Here is a 19,456-nt window from a genome sequence, read left to right as displayed (position 1 = left end):
CACTACAATTCTCAACTGAAATGTGGTTATATTTGATAGCTGATGGATTACTACTATTTCTGTCAAATCTCCGCCGGGATTTGAACTGCAATATTATTGAGATTTAAGAATTTGATTATTAACTTTTACTCGATGAATAAACGAAAGTACAAAGTATGCTGCCGGGAACTTAGACTAAAAATTATCCGAATACAGTAGTCATCTAATTTTTGTATTTGTTTACACAACTACCATGTCCATGTACTCTTTAATTTCGTCGGAATGCAGCAACAATCGTCATCAATCCAAAGACTGTTGAATAATTATCCAGTGTATTCTCTTTAACTTTTTTAAAATCGTTTACAGGCGCATCGTGTCATTTAATTGAATATATTATTACTTTGGCCATAGTTTGAATGGATATCTATGCGAAATACCGCAAAATAAAAATAAAAATAAAAATAAAAATAAAAATAAAAATAAAAATAAAAATAAAAATAAAAATAAAAATAAAAATAAAAATAAAAATAAAAATAAAAATAAAAATAAAAATAAAAATAAAAATAAAAATAAAAATAAAAATAAAAATAAAAATAAAAATTAAATATAAAAAATAAATTAAAAAATAAAAATAAAAATAAAAATAAAAATAAAAATAAAAATAAAAATAAAATATTTCCGAAACCTAAATTCGAAGCGAGGTACACCTAGCTAGCCTACTTAACCTAGAAAATGTAATCTACTGAACACCAACTGAACTACTTGTTATAAAATTCAAATAAATACCACTACTCGCAATTTCTACCAACAAACACTAAATACCAATATACCAATAGCACCAGATGGATCACACGCACACAAAATTAAACTGTTTCATTAGGTTTTAACTACTATATAACTAAGATAATGCAAAAGCATTCTCAACCTAGGTCAGCTAGCTATGCAATACAGAAAAATGGGACAACTATTTTTGTTTATCATTGTACATAGCCCGAAGAAAGGAGATGACCACTCATCTTCGTACATCAAAAGATGCATTAGAGCACTTAAACAGCTTAGATAGTTCAACAAATCGAGGCGGAAAGTTGTACTTCGTAGACCTCGAAAGTAGTATAGTACTTTTCAGTTGTGAACAAGACCTGCAAGACATATGTACTGTCCAACGTTTCACCAAAATACCTTTAATCAAATTTACACGTTACACACATATACTACCTTGGGGTATGTCCAAGTTGCTTTCTGTTCATTTATTTTATGTATTAATATCCTAAGAGCTTGAACCCCGTTTTACAACAGTAAATTAGAGTTATAGATTTGATTATTTTAAAAATTATAGGTTCTTGATACAAAATTAGGAAACTAAGTTATTGAATATATGGTGAATGAACTTAAGGAACTGTCCGTAGCAGCAGGATTTCCTAAACAGATGGTATAATGGGTTTGAAAGTTCCACATTGTAATTGTTTAGATGACACTCAAGTTCGAATTATGTCCTTCCAAACATAGCACAGTCGAACGGCAAATGGTCCATTGTTTGTGAAGATCCACGAAAAACATATTTATTCTGAAGAGTTCAAAAATAGCACTTATACTTTCCATGGCCAGAGAGAAACTGAGTAAGAAAGAATTCGGGCACTAATGGTTTGACTAACCCTTTCGTACTTGATGTCCAGAGGTTGTTCCACTGTCTTATTAGATATGTTTCCGTTTGGGCTTTTGCATAGCTTAGGGGTTATTTGTTTTCGGTAATTTCTATGTTGGATGAGGCGTCTAATTTTAAGACGATGTCTGCTATTTCATTTTCAGGAGAACTGGTGTGTCCTCGGATCAAGGAAATGGAGATTTAGGGGCACTGCTGTGCTCTAGGTCTTATATTAGCAGCTATTGGTTAGACATTGTGCCTGTCGTTGATTGTGTTCAATGCAGCCTGCGAGCCACATAGTATACGAGCACTACTGGTGTTGTGTTCACACCACTTAACAGCAGACTTGTAGGCCCATAGCTCGGATAGAAATACTGAGCAGCTGGATGACATTTTGTCGGCAAATGTTGTGCATTTCACTTTGTCAGATTCAGTGTTATTAGGTATTCGAGAGCCGTCTGTGTAAATATAGTACTCGTGGTTGAGCGAACAGCTATTGCAAACATAAGTCTTGAAGGTACTAGGGTGACCGGGTTCCAGGAAGCGACAGTTCTTCTCCACTGTGATTTCAAGATTTGATGCAGGAGATGTTATGTTTTTCTTCACTAACGTGAGTTCCGATGGAAGTAAAGAACAGGGGTTTCATTCCATCAGTGACTAGGGCTGCTTGTGTAGATATTATGTGATAGGCACGAGAAATTCAAAGGACGATTCCTCTCTGAATCTGCAGAAGATTTTCCTTAGCCCACTACATTTCGAGTGTAGAAAGAAACGATGAAGCACAATGCAGATTAGTTGAAGAAAGTTTGTGTAGTATATAATGCGGAGTACTTCTGAGTTTATTCCCCATAACGGCCTGCATGCAATAGCAATGGCCTGAAGAAATTTATTTGATTTAAGCTATAGTCTATTGAAATCTGGCTTAAAGTCTAAATGTTTGTCCAGTAGGATCCCCAGATATAAAAATTGATCTTCTAGTGCGATTTCCTGTTCGTTCATCTTGAGTTGTGGTTTTATCAGATTTCTTCTTCTTGTGGCAAGCATAGACGTTCCGACGATACGCTTCGAGTCGCACGTTGGCCAAGCCGAAGAGGTGGACGCCGAAAAGAAGTCATTTTACCAGCCAACTGTAAACTACTGTAAAGATAAATATCACCTACACAATATTTCCGTCCATGGACTCATGATCGGAGCTCGAGGCACAATCTCTAAATTTATTGTACAGCTATGGGATTCTCTCGGTCTCAGCCGGACACGACTTCATGACATCGCTATCGCCGCAATACGAGGTTCAGTGACCATACTCTGTAATCATCTATATAACATCTGAAGAACCGTATTACAAATTTATTCCTGAGCCTTGTGGTGATTTTTCTACCTGGCCCACTAGCAAAGTCAACAATAACTTAGAAGACAAAATACTGTGTAGTCGACATACATTGTCCTTGTAGCAGCCTCCGCATGGGGGAAGTTGTAATAATAATAATAAAAAGTGGATTAAATTGCTGCTTGTTTTTGGAATCCCAGTCTAACAGAATGTGTAGTGTTGTGTTCGCTCGAATGCTTAAATCAGTATAATTATCAGGCTTCATTTAACAAAAGTGCGTTGTTAGCGTAAGCAACAACCTTGCAGTCCGTGGGAAGAGGTACTTTTCAAGACGTCATCGTACAAGATGTTGAAAAATCCTTTGTTGATGTATTCAGTTGAAGTTACTGTTCCGACGTGAAGTTTCACTTTTCCGTTACTGAAATACGCTTGAGTGATTATGTACAGATTGTGTTGGCATTGCCGTTCCTTTATTTGATACAAAATTTTCGGCCAACAGTCGTTATAGTATGCACAAGTTATGTCCGAATAGATTAATAAGCATATTTTTGATTGTGTTTGCGGATATGCCATCACATCCTTGTGACTTTGTTTATCATTTTGTTGTAGAATTTTTCCCTCATCATCTTCACATGAGAGCAATATGTCATCAGCTGCATCAGTGGGGGGGGGGGGGTCGTGGATGAGATTCTCACTTCTCTTTGTGCTTCTGTATCATCTGTTTCACGTGGAAAAACGTGTTTTATATAGCATTTGAGGTATCTGAAAAGGTTGTAGTATATCCATGTTGAGTCTCTATTGAGGTTAGGTTATTGAGATTTTGTGCTTTCCTGGTTAACTTCTGAACAAATTCCCAAGGTTCAGCTTTTGTATGGATTGAACAGCATTCTTTCCGGCATTCCGATTTTCTCTTAAGGATTAAGTTTTTATATTCCTCTTTGACTACTAGATAAATGTCATAGTCGTATCTCTGACGTAGAACTTGGCAGCGGCTTCGTTTATATAGCCTATCACAGGCCAGTAAAAGTTTTCGAATAATTGTCAGTTCTTCACACGACCATAAGTGAGAAATGTTTGGTAGATTTCCTTCTGCCAGTTTGTTTATGGCGTCAGTTAATTTCTATATTGCTTCAATTAATTCCGCGGCAGTGTTTCAGGAGGCTTTTCTTCTGCTACCCTTGGTAGGTTTCTTTTGGCAGCCTGTTGGAAGTGAGACCTTTGATATTTCCTGTTCTTTACGTCACGTATGTATGTATGTATGTTCAGTCCGTCAGCGATTCCGCTGGTGGGATCCTCAACAGCTCTGCCATCAGCTGTCATAGATGGACTAGGCATCACGGAAGAAGCGTACTAGGGAAATGAGGAGTGAGGTAGTTTCCCATTGCTTTCTTCACCGAGCCAGATTTGCTATTACATATCAGTCTGCCAAGCCCACTGAAATGCATACACCAACCGACCCTATGAGCAACATTTTCACACCATTCATAGCAGGGACTGGCTGCATAAGGATTGACATTACTAGCATCGCTCATACCTCAGCCACTTTCATATTGCCAAAGCCAAGGATAAGACAGAGACAGATCTATGAAAGTAAAAAATTGCTCTTGCCTATACCAGAAGACACAGTGCACTGTAAACACTAGGTCCTGCCAGCAAAGGCATTTTACGTCATGGTGGAGTGATTATTAGCGTTTATTGGCGGTATTTCTGTAGTTGATTTTAGGGTCGTTATAATTAGAGAGTGATCGGAGAGTGTTGGTACGTCACTTACGTCCCAATCGTAGATAAGGGGGAGAAGTGTTGAACTGCATACGTTTGCATCTAAAGAACTCTGTGAGTTGGTGGGCATGTAAGTCGGTTTACCGCCGTTGTTCAGTATTGTTGAATTAGATGAGTTGCAAAAGTCGTAAAGTAGTCTCCCTAGTGCGACTTGTACGGGACTGTTCTAAGCCCCATGTTTAGCGTTGAAGTCCTCGGTGATTAGGAGTGGTTTCTCTTTAAGCTCGTAACATATCTGTTGAAGGCCGTTCAGATCTGTGTCATTGTCTCGTTTTGAGTCAATGTAAACGTTGCCGATCTAGAGGTACTGTTGGTTAAACGTGCTGCATATAACGACCCTGTCAGCAGTGCGGTATTGTGAGAGTAAAATGATGTTTTTCGATTTCTTTACGATTGCAGCTCGAATCCGTTCCTCAGCTGTGTTCGTTTTCGGTGCGTTGATGTAGAGGTCTTGTCCAAAACCTAAAACTCTATTACTTCTAACGTTTGGGTGTGAACACATAAAAATTTTCTTTCATTATAAGTTACTCGAAATTTAAAATGAGTTATTCGGTAGGCACAACGGATTTATGTAAATTTTGTTGATAGACTTGCATTTCAGCCATAGTTAATTTTAGATTTTATTATATTGAATATTTTATGGTAAATGCTGCAATTTAATGACGTAGTGGGAAGCTGAGTATTTAATTCTTGTTGGTGTCTAACTGCATTAGGGGCTGCCTGGCCGAGGCGGTAAAGGCGTGCTCGGTTCGCCCGGAAGGACGTGGGTTCGAATCCCCGTCAAGAAGTCGAAAAATATAAGAAACGAGATTTCCACTTCCGCAGGTGCATATGGCCCTGAGGTTCACTCAGCCTACACCAAAAATGAGTACCAGGTTAATTCCTGGGGGCAAAGGCGGCCGGTCATAGAGCTAACGATTCTACCCCATCACGTGCCGCAGTTAACAGTGGTGGAAGCCTTTACCTTCCACTCCTCCAAGGGTCTTCATGGCCTGTACGGAGGTGTCTTTGTCTTTGTCTCATTGCATTTCTTTGGTTTTGTAATTTACAGTTAATGCATTTATGCTTTACTTTCGGGCAGTCATGCAAGTTGTGAGCATCTTAGCAGAGTGAACAACATTATTACTTATTACAATTTCTAGAGAAATGTCCGTAACCCATGCAGTTGCAGCAGCGAATCACGGAAGCATGTTCACTGAAGTTGCATCTCGTGTATCCTACGTAGAGCTTCTCGCAGTTGTGTAGTGCCTGGTAGATTGCAGGACTGACTTCGACTACGGCGTAGTTTGTACTTGCATCTCATGACCTCTTCATGAATCATAGTGCTATGTCGTCGGTATTAGCGGAGAGTGCATGTTTGACGACTGGATTCTCTTCCACTTTGAGGAGAACTACTTCGTTCTCCGGGGAGTTAAACTCAATTCCATGAATAATAATTGGGGGTGTTCTTGCCTTCGGGTAGGAATTACTTTTCTCAATTGTATTCACCATCGTCTTGCATTAGTTTTCATTTCGTAACTCAAGCACTACCTCCTTGTTCGGTATTTTTTTCATTCTTGCTTTTTGTTTAATGTTATCAAAAGCTTTGTCAGCTTAGGAATGTATATGGAACGGTATTCGTAATTTATGCACTAAAAAATTTTAACCCTTGAAATGTTAATCTTAGATTTTGAAGTTGGAGTTCGTGTGGAAGCACAGAAAGTGCTTACTATCGTTAACATTAAAGGCTGCAGTTTTCAATAAGGTCAGGCATTGTATCGAAAGGTGGTCGTCCCTAGCGTAGGGGTCCTGGCGTGAAAGATAGTCGAACATGAACTTCGTTCTAAGTATACTAATTCTCAATCAGAAGTCGGAAAAGTTTTGAAATATATGTTTGGTGTAAGATGTCTACCTCTAAGCATAGTTGGGTATGGGTTGGTAGAGTTGCATAGTATTGATCCCAATCACAATCAGTAAAATATTTTCTGGACTATGTACTTGAAATGTATGTAAGTGAAGATGCTAAATTTCATCCTATTTTATGGGCCAATATACCAGAAGATGAAATCAGAACTACAGATTGTGCGGAGTCATTTCATTGTCATTGAAACAACAATTTTACACACTTCATCCTTATATCCATGAGTTTATGGGAGCTATAAAGCAACTGCAAAGTTAACCTATCTGTGCTTTAACGCAGTACATTGTAAAAGAAAAATAAACAGACCTGACTGTAAAAGTCATCGTGTTGCTACTGAATTCTGGAACACATATCAACGTGGTGAATTACCGTTGCTTGAGTACGTAAAAAGATTTTGTACATCGGTTCCAGCCTATCACACTTTAAGACAAGTGTTTCACTGGGGCAAGCAGTGTGCTAATATGCCAGTCTTAAAGATAAGCTGTTGTACACTTTTTATTTGTGGTAGGGATTTCTAATACTTTGCGGCAAGCATATACATGCAATTTTGTAGTAATGAAAACAGGAAGTTTTTTTTTTTTTTGCTAGGGGCTTTACGTCGCACCGACACAGATAGGTCTTATGGCGACGATGGGATAGGAAAGGCCTAGGAGTTGGAAGGAAGCGGCCGTGGCCTTAATGAAGGTACAGCCCCAGCATTTGCCTGGTGTGAAAATGGGAAACCACGGAAAACCCTCTTCAGGGCTGCCGATAGTGGGATTCGAACCTACTATCTCCCGGATGCAAGCTCACAGCCGCGCGCCTCTACGCGCACGGCCAACTCGCCCGGTGGCAGGAAGTTTTGTGGTAAAGCTAGGCTGTTTCGCTGTAAAGAATTCCGCCGAAGCTTTCAGTCCTCTTCATTCCTTTGCTGTGAAATATCGTGGTATTACAGCTAGAGAGTTTAATTTGTAAGTTCATCATCATCATCATCTGTTTACCCTCCAGGTTCGGCTTTTCCCTCGGACTCAGCGAGGGATCCCACCTCTACCGCCACAAGGGCAGTGTCCTGGAGCTTCAGGCTCTTGGTCGGGGGATACAACTGGGGAGTATGACCAGTACCTTGTATGAACAGGGGCCTTGTAGGGGGATGGGAAGATAGGAAGGGATAGGCAAGGATGAGGGAAGGAAGCGGCTGTGGCCTTAAGTTAGGTACCATCCCGGCATTCGCCTGGAGGTGAAGTGGGAAACCACGGAAAACCACTTCGAGGATGGCTGAGGTGGGAATCGAACCCACCTCTACTCAGTTGACCTCCCGAGGCTGAGTGGACCCCGTTCCAGCCCTCGTACCACTTTTCAAATTTCTTGGCAGAGCCGGGAATCGAACCCGGACCTCCGGGGGTGGCAGCTAATCACGCTAACCACTACACCACAGAGGCGGCCACTTAATTTGTAAGTTAAGTCTCAAAAAGGAACGGATAGTGAATTGATCCTTAACTTATTTTGCATTGTATTACATGTTACATGACAGGGGCTGCCTGGCCGAGGCGGTAAAGTCGTGCTCGGTTCGCCCGGAAGGACGTGGGTTCGAATCCCCGTTAGGAAGTCGTAAAATTTAAGAAATGCGATTTCCACTTCCCGAGGTGCATATTGCCCTGAGGTTCACTCAGCCTACACCATAAATGAGTAACAGGTTAATTCCTGGGTTCAAAGACGGCTGGGCGTAGAGCTAACCACTCTACCCACCAAGTGCTGAGGTTACGGATAGTGGAAGCCTTTACCTTCCACCCCTCCAAGGGCCTTCATGGCCTGTACGGAGAAGACTCTGCTTTTGCTTTGCTTTGCCTTTTACATGTTACATGAAGAGAAATTTATTGCAGTGATACGCATGGAAAATACTACTAGCTATTTAATTTTTCTGCGTTAAGTATATTTAGTTGAGAGAAGAAATAAGACAACTCTAAAGAAGCACATGCCTAAACATAGAGGAGTCAGCGAAAATGAAATATAATTTATACTTTGATATTTACGCACCGAACTGTAGATGGTGCGTAGATTAATCTAACTTTTTGATAATGTTTTTTACTCCGTTATTGTGTCTACTGTAAATTTTATGATGGAGAGCTCTTTGAGTCTTGCGTCTGGCTCTTTAATATCAATGGTAGACCTTACCTCACTTACACCTATGAACGTGTTTCTAAAGGAAAGATATACTGATTACTTATCAAATAAAGAGAACGGAAATAGCTCATCTGCCTTTTATATAAAATATAACTTTAATATAAAAATGCCTACGCTGTGAACTAAATTCATTAGGTACTATTGTGGCTTGATAATAATGTATCATCATCATCATCTGTTTACCCTCCAGGTTCGGTTTTTCCCTCGGACTTAGCGAGGGATCCCACCTCTACCGCCGCAAGGGCAGTGTCCTGGAGCTTCAGACACTTGGTCGGGGGATACAACTGGTCAGTATGACCAGTACCTCGCCCAGGCGGCCTCACCTGCTATGCTGAACAGGGGCCTTGTGAAGGGATGGGAAGATTGGAAGGGATAGGCAAGGAGGAGGGAAGGAAGCGGCCGTGGCCTGAAGTTAGGTACCATCCCGGCATTCGCCTGGAGGAGAAGTGGGAAACCACGGAAAACCACTTCCAGGATGGCTGAGGTGGGAATCGAACCCACCTCTACTCAGTTGACCTCACGAGGCTGAGTGGACCCCGTTCCAGCCCTCGTACCACTTTTCAAAATTTCGTGGCAGAGCCGGGAATCGAACCCGGACCTCCGGGGGTGGCAGCTAATCACGCTAACCACTACACCACAGAGGCGGACGATAATAATGTATACTGGGACTAGAGTCTGATCTGAATTAGACGAATATTGTTGCAGTATTATCATATATACATTTTGAATTCATTCTTGAAGATGACAACAAATATTTCCAACACAAGAGTAGATTGAATTACAGCCAGGTTGTCATCCACCTTCCAGTTAACGATCACATTGTCTTGAAGATGATGAATAAAATCAGGATTTTTAGACAGTGATAGGATGAAATGCAAACTCTCTGAAGCGAATAACAAGTATACACAACCACACAACTACCTGCACAACGGTTACGCTACGCGTTTTGCATAAATATTAGAGGTACGGCCCATCAGAACCCATTGAATTTATGTTATTCTTGCAACATCGCAAAAGAACTGGCGAGACGACAATTCGTAATAACCAAATTAAATGTAACACAGTACAGCCTAAAAGTCCTGGGTGTGGTGAAGTATGATGCGTTACCCACAAAAATTAACTTATTAAATCATAAAACTTTTAAATGGATGAACGTGAACCGTATAATGTGAGGCTGTAAACAAGTAGAGAACTGAAAGTTCATGTCAGGTACAGATATTTCGGGGACCCATTTGTTGAAGGTCTGAATCTTCAAACACACATAATGTAAACGTGTTTGAGAACGAGCTCACTCACGACAGCTCGTCATAATGCACGAAATAATGAACACCCCGCCAACCCCTCTTTTCAAGTTGTCCAATTAAAATTAATCTTTTATGAAGAGTCACTACATGTACTGTGGGTGGGGACGTACAGTAATCCAGGGTGTGCCGTGTTTGTCATAAGAGGTGCCTAAAACCAGTAACGCACAGGGCCTCTGAACTTGGGCTAGCTACCACCAGACACTCCGCTCAGTCTGACAGTGATTCCATTTGTGTCAACCTCCTCATTTCCATCCTTTTCCCCAACGTTATTTCATCCACTCGTATTCTCTTACAACCTCGACGTTATTAGGTTTCCAGATACTGGAAAGGGGAACTGAATCTTGTAAACGCTACTGCAATGTGATCATTATTCCCAGTCCTCAGAGATGATGCTGGCCCGTAGCTGTTGTTCATCGATTATAAAGCTAAACCACACCAAACTGCAGCTGCCCATGAGTTTACAGAAAGCGGAGTTATATTTATGATTACATAGGCACAGGTTCTCTTGATTTTGTCCCCAAAGGACATGTAGAACGTGTATCAGCACATGCAGATCCACTGGAAAATTCACAGCTAAAGACGACAGTGAGTAATAGGCTATGTTATCACGAAAATTCTTGACGAACCTCGTCCAAAGTATCGTGAGACGATGCAATGTATGCATTTCAATTATAGATGATCATATCACCATGATGATCACTGTTATACGCCTTCGCATTTCTGTCATAGATGCATCTGTATTACCTCAGCCAATGATATGTAACAATTTCTGAATAAAATGTAACATTATTCTATTTAGTACTTGACATCCATTAATCTTTACCACTTTAGCAACTTATGAAGCATATCTTATTTTGCCATAAATAAGTCTTAGAGCTGGAAGTCATCCGAAAATGTGTGCAACGATATAATGTAATGCTAGGGGGGGCTTTACGTCGCACCGACACAGACAGGTCTTATGGCGACGATGGGATAGGGAAGGGCTAGGAGTGGGAAGGAAGCGGCCGTGGCCTTAATTAAGGTACAGCCCCAGCATGTGCCTGGTGTGAAAATGGGAAACCACGGAAAACCATCTTCAGGGCTGCCGATAGTGGGATTCGAACCTACTATCTCCCGGATGCAAGCTCACAGCCGCGCGCCTCTACGCGCACGGCCAACTCGCCCGGTATAATGTAATGTAAAATATGTGTTAAGCGATGTTACCTAGCAACAGTACCACAGGCTGTGGATCTCTATGTGATAGCCATCCATCAATACTTCACATCACAGCACGCACGGTTTCTAGGTAACATCACGTCACACATTTTATTGAAAGACATATTTATGAACATTTGGTTTTCCCAAATGGACATATTATAACATTTTCATTTCTTCTATTTGATTTTCTTCGTACAGATAGACAAGTTTTATTCGACGATGGAATAGGATAGGGAAGGACGTTGTAGTGTTCTTAATTATTGTAAATCCCTAGCATTTGTCTGGTGAAGAAATGTTATACCGCGGAAAACCATCTTCGGGGCTCCCGACAGTGGGTTTTGAACCCACTTTCTCCCGAATGCAGGCTCACAGCTGCGTGAGACAATCGGCGTAGGTAACTTGTACGATGAGGTACATCTGCCATGTTTTCCTGCCAGATACACGCTCCCTGTAAGTCATTATGGGATAAAAGCTGTTCTGTCCTAATGTTTTGCACTCCATATTCAAACCTGAAAGGCACCATCCTGTACGTTCGTTGAACAGTAATAAACAATGTCCGGATGGTAAATTTCTGAAGCGAGCCTGGACAACAGTTCTGCCATGAGACTTGCTTACGCATTAGGGGATCGAACTATTAGAACCCCTAGAATTTCTGTTACTCTCGCTACATTAGGGAAGGGTGGGATAATCGGCACTTTCTAACAGCGAAATAACTTTGCATTCTAGGCTATTACTGTCGAAACATCCGGCCTCTAGTAAAAAATTACTATCTTAAAATTCTGGGAGTGTTTTTTTTTTTGCCGTAACTCCCAGAGATTATCACATGAGCTTCTGGAAACTTATATTCGGGACCTATATGTGTATGTCTAATTCTTGTAAATGAAAGATAAAAGCCAAAATCGTGAGTTAGAGTCCATAAAACGTCACCGTACCGTTAAGTGTATCGTAAACACATGCTGTAAACTAGCGTTATTGTGCTGCAGACCTAGATCCGACAAAACCTTGCCTCACACTTGGCAGTGTTTCACGACATGTTGATAGCAGATGTTGTTGTAATGTTATTTGAACGGTCATAAAGACCTTCGCTGCAGAGCGGGACCAAGCTGCAACGATCTCTTTTAATGGCCTGACTTTATCAACTGTGTATCACAGACTACCTTTCTGGTAGTAACTTTACACTGTTTTTATATAAACGGCGTGGATACTAAAACTCGTTAAAATTCATTTAATTCACTGGAAATATACTGCATATTTTCCTGGAAGATTCTATAATCACTTGAGTTCTTCAGATTAGGTGCATCATATGAGACACACTATGTCACTCCTTCTATTTAAAAAACAGGATGAAGTATCAAATGTTTCGAATCTGTAGTATCAAATTCTATACAGATGTCACACATTTACCGTCATCTCTTGGTATTGGTATTGAAATCTGGTTGTTTAACTTTCAACTGTACGAACGAATCATTCATTCACTGTGCTAATGATCGTGCGTTAATAATTACAGGAGATTTGAATCGAAGGTCGTAATCATATCGTCTTCCCTCTGATAAACAAGCCAAGTGACTAACTGGCATATCACCAGATCTGCAGATGTGGTTTAGATTTTATTATTTGTATAAGATGTAACCTATTTAAAGTCTCACTACTGCAGTTCGTACTGTGTGTCTAGCACGTAAAAACAAACCATAAAAGTGGGAACATGGATTTTATATGAGCAATCACAACTTCCTTCAGCTCTCCTGATATATCGACAGTTCACACTTTCATTATTTTGACAGAGGTGGGACAGTATTAATTTTTGCTATGACTAGCTAAAATTTGTAAAACAAATATTGTTCTGAGCCTACATTTCTGTGATATCAATACTATGACAATATATGTCAGGAACTTCCAGAACGTTCCTTGTGAGTAATTCATAAAACATATCTGCTATGTATGGAACGTTATATGTGAATAATTTAATCAGTCAGCTCTGTGGTGATATCACCGTAAGCATCGATCACACAAACATTAAATCACCGATTGGTGCTTCACAACGCAGTAATCTAAATTATAAATTGTCTGTTTACATGTTTCCGTAAAAGGCTGGTGTGATCTGCTATCACTATACGTAACATTGTAATAGTAATAGACTTAACTGATTAAAACAAACATCATCTGTAGAGATTTATGGTAAATAAAGTGCAAAATGATAAAGAAATCCACCTTGTCTCGCCTGTCACTAATACACAATATTTTCGCTGCATTATTTAACATACGTCGCATGATTTGTTGCGAAAACGCTGCCATGTTAATATTGCCTTTATGGATTGAAATGACTTGTGATAAAAAGGAAGAAATACCTTCTTCTCCTTCTGCAATTCCTTTTTGTAGTCTTTTAGATCGGGTTGTGAGTCAACGACCTCCACAGCTTTCTATCCCTTCCTTCCTCCAATATTTCTTCTACTTTTACTCGTCACTTCTCTAGTAATTTGTATTATCACCATGGATTGATTTAGTGCCACAGACCGCATTGGTTTCAGGTGGCCTTTCTGTTCATATGACGAAATGGCTAGAATGTTAACAATATATGTTTGAGCTCTTCCAGTTGGCGGTCGCATTCACTTCAGCATGCCACCGACCAAAAGAATTGCAGGTATACTGTAAGTCTAAGTGATGTTTACAATAAGACTGTATAGTTGTTTTTGTATGAAACAACAAATAATATATGTGCTAGTATTATTTCGTTAACACTCTCCTTCACCGTATCCTTTCACCTCCTTCTGGGCCCTCCCCGTTGTTTTATTCCCATTATTTTCTCCTAAATACTCGCTTTGTAAATGTATTCCGTTCAATTCTCATCATTTTTCATAATTTCAGCTCACTAGTCTTACAATATAGGGAATCCAATTCTCCCTCTCTCCGATTTCTATGTTTCTGACTTTATCCCTTCATGTCTTTCCAATTATTCCTGTAAGGAATTTCATCTCGTCTGCTTGGATTCAGCTTTCATCATATTTTGTTGTTGCCCATGTGCCCGGCACATTAATGTGAAATATATTGAGTACAGAATTGTCTTGCATCTCTGCGGGACATCCCGGTACCACACAATACCCCTCGTACATTGGTAAATCCCATTCGCTTGTTGGATTCTCTTTCCATTTTCTGTTACCATCCTCTTCAAGTATACTCTCCAAATATTTGAAGCTTTTCACAACTTCCAAAACTCAAATATTACCTCTTCCTTCTCTATTACTTCTTGTCTTCAATACTGTCTTATTCTTCTCCACACTTATTTCCATTCCATATTCCTCCCTCTCCCGATTCCATACAGTAACTTGTTCTCGTACATCCAAGGAGGCAAATTATTGAAATTTAGTCTAATCAAGTAGATAATAATAATAATAATAATAATAATAATAATAATAATAATAATAATAATAATAATAATAATCGTATGGCCTCAGCTACCGTGTGCAGACATTTCAGTTTGACGCCATCTGGCTGTCTGCTCGTCAATTTCGACGTTCCGTTTTACTCTAGGCCCACTAGATGGCAGACCGAGTAAACCGAAACTCCCTTGGGCGTCTATGGCTGAGATTTATTTATTTATTTATTTATTTATTGATGTCTTTATTTGTGGCGAAGTTAGGGCTCTTGGCCCTCTCTTACACTTAACCACATTATGCGGCTTAATACTGAATACAAACTTTACATTCTAACTTAACACAGTGTATATACTATAATATTAATATTACACATGCCGACATCGTACGACATGGAGTGTCGAATGGACTTTTATCCGCCCTTCAAAAATCCGACTACCTCTGCCGGGTTTGAACCCGCTATCTTGGGATCCGGAGGCCGACACTCTACCACTGATCCACAGAGGCAGTTATCAAGTAGATTATGATAGTTTTAATGTTAGGCTTTTAGTTTTTACTCCCCACAAACTAATTTACTGTCTTAGGAAACGCCGGCGTTACGGAAAATTGACCTGCAATAGATCTGTCGCCTAAAAATCCTACCGATAGGAGGCTGACGTCCTTTGTTTAAACAATTTCAAACACCACCGGAGTGAGTAGAAATGACCCCATCATATTTAATTCACAAGCCCGGCGTTCTACTCTCTGAAGTATTCACCCTGGCTGAGGAGACATAACTGAACATGAATCGAATAATTGGAAGGGTTTTATCCTAACACATATTCACTAAGACCGGTATTCACTAACGTCAGTTATTTTTGCTGTTATCTTTGATTTCCGAAATTCATATAATTTCATTATCTAGGATAACGCTCACTTCTGTATTCACCGCCGAATTTATTTTCGTTTCAATCTGAATTTAAGCCTCAAACATTTCATAGTGACGCATGGAAAACAAATGACTACGTGTTGCCATCATTATCGAAATTTAAACGCGTTTTAAATTACATTCGGTGTTTGCAAATAATTTATCAAAAATCATGTCCGCTATTGAACAGAAAGGAAGAAAGAATCGGAATATGCCGTTCCAAGAGAAAGGACTGTTGTTGAATTTGGTAGCACAAAACGTTAAAATCATAGACGATAAGAAAAAAAATATAGCCAACATATTGTATATTTCACCCCGAAAATTCCCTAGTTCTTCACTGAAAAATCATCCAAGCGTGTGCCATACAAGATATAAGCTATAATCAATAATTAATCTCATGCATATTGGGTACCCACTGTATGTGTTGGGAATTCCAGGTTTTGTCCGATCATTGGTAAGACTGACAGGGTGGAAGATTTAGATAACTTTTAATGTGTTTCAAAATCAGTGGCATCGATGTTTCTAAGTATGTAGCGCGTTCTCATTATCCACCTAGGGCATTTTATAGTATAATCTCCCTGATATTCCTCATCACTGTCATTTTCTATTTCAGATAAATATTCCAGCAGTCTACGAGCTACCATCTCGAAAGGCTATTAATTTAGATTTCGTGTTTTACCGGCAAACTTTTCTCCGGTAAAATTTTAAACTGTACGCCTCTGTGGTGTAGTGGTTATCGTGATTGGCTGCCACCCACCCGGAGGCCCGAGTTCGATTCCCGGGTCTGCGACGAAATTTGAAATGTGGTACGAGGGCTGGAACGGGGTCCACTCAGCCTCGGGAGGTCGACTGAGTAGAGGTGGGTTCGGTTCCCACCTCAGCCATCCTCGAAGTGGTTTTCGTGGTTTCCCACTTCTTCTCCAGGCAAATGCCGGTATAGTACCTAACATAAGGTCACGGACGCTTGCTTCCCACTCCCTTATGAATCCCTTCTAATATCCCCATCCCTCCACAAGGCCTCTGGACGAGGTACTGGTCCTCCTTCCCAGTTGTAACCCAAAGTCTCACGCTCCAGGACACTGCCCTTAAGGCAGTAGAGGTGGGATCCCTCACTGAGTCTGAGGTACAAAGCTACCTTATAGGGTAAACCGATTAAGGAAGAAAAAAAGGACAACTTTAAACCGAGACAATACCCGATATTCGAGATAATGTTTGTTAATACAAATTTAACTGTTTTCTCGCTTTCCTTACTTTTAAAATAAGATAAAATATTTTACTCGCTTTTGTAAATACGGGTTTAAGGAGGGACTTGCGATCTGAGGGTGTTACTATCAGTCGATGAAACGTGAGTAAGGAGAAAGACAATTGCTAAACTCTTAGAACGTCCCCCTTCATTAGCATTAGATATAACGGTATACTGTTAACTGTTTCTTGCACAAGTCAGTTTGTTTACAAACTGGCTGAGAACTTGCGGAAACAAAATAAAACATTAATTTCTACGTCATAGGATGATGAAGGGATAACTTTAGTATCTGATGGCGTGCTGGCAACTTCCCAAGATAAGAGTTGGGTGGCAAGAACAACGGGGAATGTGCCAAGACTGCCACAAGGGGTAGATTCTGCGAGTTTTCACGGCCAATATCAATGTTGTTGTAGCTTGGTGCGAAATTAAACTGACTTGCATAACTTTTAGAGTAAATATTAATGTTCCGTTTCCTCCTGTTAGAATCGTTATAAGATGTTGTTGTTAAAACCTCTGGGAATGTAAAATATTGTATATGAATTGCAAATCTCGTGAAAGAGTAGGGAATCCGTCAAGGAAATGATTCCAGAAACTTGCACAGCAAAATTTGCATGGAAGACGGCAAAACACCTCGGATTCTAGCATTGCAACTAAAAAAACCTTCCTGCTGTTTCCAGGGCCATTCGAGATACATTGCCTTATTGTTATTTAAGTCGAACGACGCAGGGAAATGGGAGAGGAAAGGTAAGGGAGGGACCAAGTGCTTAATTAAGGTACAGTTCCAGCACATGCCCGGGGTGAACATGGGAAACCACAGGAAACCATCTTCAGGGCCGCCGACAGTGGGATTCGAACCAATCTTCTTCCGAATGCAAGCTCACATCTATGTTGCACAATCCTCTTGGACAACTTGCTCGTCCAGTTCGGGTTTTGGACAGGGTTTATGATCATATAAACTTACTGACACCGCGTGAATTTTCAGGTGAAAATTGGAATCCATCTGAATTCGAACCACAGTTATTTGCGTTAAAATACAGCAACTAAGAGACTCCATAAGGTTTACAGAGTAAATAATATTAATAATAATAATAGTTACAGAATTCCGTGGCTCAAAGACGAATAGGAAACACCTGGTTTGAATTTCTGGACAGGGGATTACTTAGAGAAACTTATAGATACTTTAACAAATACGGAAACTTTATTTCTTATCTTTCTCAAACTTGAGAGAGAGAAATTTAAGAGTATAACAAGGAACAAGTGAAAATATTAAAAACGAGCTTGTCAGCTCCGACAATGCCTTGGACTTACAAGTCCTAAATCAGGTACAAAGTAACGGGAGAAACTCGCAGTCGTTAAATTACATATGAAAGAGCATTATTGCTCCTGACAGGTACAATATTATGAAAGAGCATAGTTTCTCCGAACAGGTAAAATTCATAGGAGTCTCAGCTCCAAGATACAAGAGGTTAGCTTCGAACAGTTACTCAGTCGCTTTTGACACAATTAGTTACACACGGCAACCCCTAGGATGAACCCACTTCAAAGTGTTCATACACGGTTGAGATCTATTATAAGGGTCCACAAATAGTTTAAGTACTCTTCCCAAAGAGAACCGACGTAGAAACAGTCACACTAAGACTACTAAGAATAAACAAGGCCATAATTACCCATACCACAATAACTTAAGAATAAAAATAGAAAGGTTACACACAAAAGACCATTAACAAAAGGCAAGGACGCAAAACACCAGCACTCCTTGAAGAGCATTCAGGAAGAAGCTAGAACCGACGTGGAATTAAGGCCCAATGATGCAGAGGCTAATCCCGTACTGAAAAGGGTGACTAAAGTTGGAAAATGTAAAAGCCGTGATAGGATTTCAAAAATTTTAAGGTTGAAATCTTCAGTCACCCAGCTCAAAAGTTGAAGGAGAGGCAACTGAGGGTCACCACTCGTGCTCCATTACATTAAATATTTTCCCAGTAGGAAATAGAAATAAGAGTCAGAAAATTGCGCAGAAGGTTCTATATTTCAACCACAAAGAATAGAAAAAATATTACTTGTTAGATATTAAGATAACGGCTAAAACTTTCCCCTCGAACTACCACCAGGCACGATCACACGCTTAGGCAGCCGGAGAAGGTGTACCCCTAGTACAACAACAAAAATAACGGGCGAGTTGGCCGTTCGGTTAGGAGTGCGCAGCTGTGATCTCGCATCCGGGAGATAGTGGTTTCGAACCCCACTGTCGGCAGCCCTAAAGATGGTTTTCCGTGGTTTTCCATTTTCACACCAGGCCGCTTCCTTCTCACTCCTAGCTTTTCCTATCCAATTGTCGCCATAAGATCTACCTGTGTTGGTGCGACGTATAGCAACTTGTAATAATAATAATAATAATAATAATAATAATAATAATAATAATAATAATAATAATAATAATAATAATAATAATAATCCTATGATCCGATCTGCCAAGTTAAAGGCCTTCTAAAGCGGTGTCACTAAGGCGACCTGCCTGACAATTTCCATATTCAGATTGTGCCGCTGTCCAGAAAATAAAGGAAAATCCTAATGGGTAGTTCTTATCACTGAGTTAATGTCATGTTTTCGGGTGACATTGACTGCGCCAATTTCCTCCTAAGCGAATGGCCAG

The sequence above is a fragment of the Anabrus simplex genome, chromosome 1 (assembly GCF_040414725.1).
Source record: "Anabrus simplex isolate iqAnaSimp1 chromosome 1, ASM4041472v1, whole genome shotgun sequence".
In the NCBI taxonomy this organism is placed as follows: domain Eukaryota; kingdom Metazoa; phylum Arthropoda; class Insecta; order Orthoptera; family Tettigoniidae; genus Anabrus; species Anabrus simplex.
Note: the sequence above shows the minus strand (reverse complement) of the source record.